Genomic DNA, 4,144 nt, shown 5'->3' with positions numbered 1-4,144 from the left:
TCTCCTTTCTTCTTTCTTTCTTTTTAAAAGATTTTATTTATTTGACAGACAGAGATCACAAGTGGGCAGAGAGGCAGGCAGAGAGAGAGAGAGAGAGAGAGAGGGAGAGAGGGAAGCAGGCTCCCTGCTGAGCAGAGAGCCAATGTGGGACTCGATCCCAAGACGCTGAGATCATGACCTGAGCTGAAGGCAGAGGCTTAACACATTGAGACACCTTGGTGCCCTAGATCCATTTTTCAGGTGCCAACTTTAAGATGATAGGTTTTAACAATTCATGTAAAATTTAAATGACTTTATAATCACAGCAGATCTCAATGACACTGTCAAGGGATGTTGGCTCCACCGCAATAAGAATTTTGATACTCGGCAAAGTATAACTTGCTACTGACAATCAAGCTCTTGTCAGTTTCTGGTGCACAGAATTATGATGGCTTTAGAGACTGCTCAAGTTGATTCTAACCCAAGTTCAACATACCTTTGGGAGATTCAGAAAGTCCAAGTGAATGCATGGTATGAACCCAAAAGTTATGTCTTTTTCAGTTTTCAGAATGCATACCAAATTCTTGTACAGTGAAGGGGTGCTCTATCCTTTCACTTGATTTCTTCTATACCACCAGCTTGTAAGAACCCTGAATGGGCTCAGACGAGAGAGGAAAGGCCAGCTGTTGGAAGCTACTCTTCAACCTGAGACTCTGCCATTGTCGAATTCAATTTCTTTTGGGGTCCTAGGGATAAACAAGGAGCTAGTGGAGTAATTATGTAGCCATGACAGTCTTTGAACCAAACAAATGACTCTGGGTTGGTAACTGGCTTTGCCTTCAGAAGAGATAAATACAGAAGAAAGATAGAATAAACCTGACATTTGGGAATAGGAAATTTTAGATATAAAAGGATTTTTTAAATAGTAATTCATCTGTAAGGAATATCAGAACTTCTAATTTTAAATGTGTTGATTTCTTTATATGAGACTATTTCTGTTGCTTACTTCAAGGTATACCAGTGAAATCTATATGAGAAAAGGAAAGAATTGATGTGATGTGATTGGAATTTCACCAAAGGCTGTGATTTCAGACTCATGATTCAATAGCGTACTTAGGAAAAATAGTAAGATATAATAATATTTAACCTGAAACATTAGAGAACTAGAATTACTTAGGGAAACCAGGAAATAGTTCTAAGAAAAGCATAAGTATCCACAACAATAAATAGTTCTAAGAAAAGCATAAGGACTCCACAACAATCATTGTGTTGCCATTTCCTTGAAAAATATTATTGGTGAATAAGTTTTCTTAATATTTACCAATTTAATATTGGTGAATAAGTTTTCTTAATATTTACTAATTTATTAATATTATTTACTAGTAATTAGGTACTGAGGTAAAGAATATGATTATACTGTTTAGTTGTATAAATTAGGAAATGGATATTAATAGAGTGATATGTTATTATAATTATGACAAAATAGGAATAGAGTTCTTAGAATGATTTGGTTAACAGTTAACCAAGAGTATTTTTTCTAATTTAAAAATTGTTGTTTATTTTATTTTTTCAGTGTTTTCATAGTAGCTTTATTCCTTTGCCTTGTTGAAAGCTAGTTAGAAGAAGGGACACCTGATTAGCAAAAAAAGATCTTTGTGTATAATGTATGTTCTATATTATATCTATGCTACATTATGTATTAATATATATTATTGAAAAAATATATAAAATATACATATTTTCTACCATATTACAATATTGTCTACTACAGATAGATGGAGAAATATATTCAGAATCAATGAAACTTTTCATGCTTTAAATAATCATAAGCTCCTTGAGAGTATGGCTATGGATAGCGCCTAACTTTTTAATTTTGTCTCTTCATTGTGTTTAATGTATTGTATTTAGAGCAATAAATCCATCTATGGTCAAATGATTAATTACTGTCCAAGAGAAATAGCTTCCTCATCTCTCACCCTTCAGTTAGGCCTTCCACAAGGGTCTAGATCTGTGGTGCAGCTGGAGCCCAGGTTCCAAAAGGAATGTTTTTTGTCTTCTTGCTTGTCCTGGGCCTTCCTGCTCCCACTTGGATGACCACACCCACCCAACCCCTCACCAAAACCATAACTCTTGAGATACTTACCAGTTCATCCAGGGGGTGAAATTTCTCATCCACAGAGGCAATATGGAATTTTACTGAAAAAGAAATTCTCTGCTAAGACTCAGGCATGATAAAGCAGGGAACGTGAGTGATAAGGCAGGAAGCTAAGACACGGGGATTTTGCAAGTTTACTCTGCAAAACCTGCTGAGGGGAGTCCTCTCCTTGTCAGCACTGCCCACGACTGAGAGAAATAGAGGAATTTCCCGACATACCTGTCTGTCCCGGTTTATAGATGGGTTTGTCTGTCTGGGAAAAGACCAGACTTTGAGCATTCTTTACCAGCACTGTGTTCCTCTTCCTAAAGTCTTATGTTGGTCCCTTTATTTGTACAGTGAGGGATACCACCGGTAAGGAGGATGAGATCCTTGGGAGCTACGGAACAAAGAACACTGCTGAGGAGCCACACAATCTTCTCCCTCCCAATCCTTCATCCATGACTGTTTTCTGTCTCTCTTTCAGCCTCACAAAGTGCTAAGTAAGTAGAATATTTCTGTAGAAATGTTTGGAGATAATAATATAAGATATAGGGGAAAGAGATCAGTGAGAGCACACATCAGTGGGACCCAAATCTCCATACAGCTTACTAGGAACTCTTGTTCTAAAATCATTCTCCTATTAACAGAGTATATACGTTGTGGAGGAATGGAAAGAAGTCTCTCTGTAAAAACGTGGGAGAAGATGTGTGGCGGGGAGGAGTCAAGATGGCGGAGAAGTAGCAGGCTGAGACTACTTCAGCTAGCCGAGATCAGCTAGATAGCTTATCTAAAGATTGCAAACACCTGAAAATCCATCGGCAGATCGAAGAGAAGAAGAACAGCAATTCTGGAAAGAGAAAAACAACCACTTACTGAAAGGTAGGACCAGCGGAGAAGTGAATCCAAAGCGACAGGAAGATAGACCCCGGGAGGAAGGGCCGGCTCCCGGCAAGCAGTGGAGCAACGGTGCACAAAATCAGGACTTTTAAAAGTCTGTTCCGCTGAGGGACATCGCTCCAGAGGCTAAACCGGGGCGAAGCCCACGCGGGGTCAGCGTGGCCTCAGGTCCCGCAGGGTCACAGAGGATCGGGGGTGTCTGAGTGTCGCAGAGCTTGCGGGTATTGGAACAGGAAAGCCGGCTACAGAGACAGAGCCCACAGTAAGCTCACAGCTCGGTGTTCCCTTGAACCGGTCGCAGGATCGGTGAGCTCGGAGCGCGGCCAGAGGTCAGGCAGATGGGAGTAACTGGGCACTGTTCTCTGAGGGCACACTGAGGAGTAGGGCCCTGGGCTCTCGGCTCCTCCGGGCCGGAGACCGGGAGGCCGCCATTTGTATTCCCGTTCTCCGGAACTCTACAGAAAGCGCTCAGGGAACAGAAGCTCCTGAAAGCAACCCGAGGGGATTACTCACCACGGCCCCTGGTAAGGGGGGTGCAATTCCGCCTGGGGCAAAGACACTTGAGAATCACTACAACAGGTCCCTCCCCCAGAAGATCAACAAGAAATCCAACCGAGACCAAGCTCACCTACCAAGGAGTGCGGTATCAATACCAAGGAGAGCAGCAGAATTCCAGAGGAGGAGAAAGCAAAGAACGGAACTCATGGCTTTTTCCCTGTGATTTTTTTTAGTATTGCAGTTAATTTAATTTTTTTCTTTATCATTTTTTGTTTTTTTTTTTCTCGCCTTCTGGAAAATTTTTTTTTTTAACTTTTACCTTTTTCTTTTTTAACGTTTTTTAACTAGTTTATCTAATATATATTTTTTTCTTATTTGTTTCCTTTTTTTAAATTCTTTTCTTTTTTCTTTCTTTATTCCTTTTTAAACCTCTTTTTATCCCCTTTCTTCCCCCTCACGATTTGGGATCTCTTCTAATTTGGTTAAAGCATATTTTCCTGGGGTTGTTGCCACCCTTTTAGTATTTTCCTTGCTCCTTCATATACTCTTATCTGGACAAAATGACAAGACGTAAAAATTCAACACAAAAAGAAGAACAAGAGGCAGTACCGAAGGCTAGGGACCTAATCAATA

General features: G+C 40.2%; 1 pseudogene; it reads right to left on the bottom strand.

Moving 5' to 3' along the window:
* LOC132020274 (pregnancy zone protein-like) overlaps nt 1-4,144 on the bottom strand; it is a 12,574-nt pseudogene that overhangs the window by 230 nt on the left and 8,200 nt on the right.

This window comes from Mustela nigripes, chromosome 6, assembly GCF_022355385.1.
Source record: "Mustela nigripes isolate SB6536 chromosome 6, MUSNIG.SB6536, whole genome shotgun sequence".
NCBI classification, from domain to species: Eukaryota; Metazoa; Chordata; class Mammalia; order Carnivora; family Mustelidae; genus Mustela; species Mustela nigripes.
Note: the sequence above shows the minus strand (reverse complement) of the source record. Positions and strands in the feature narration are given on the sequence as shown.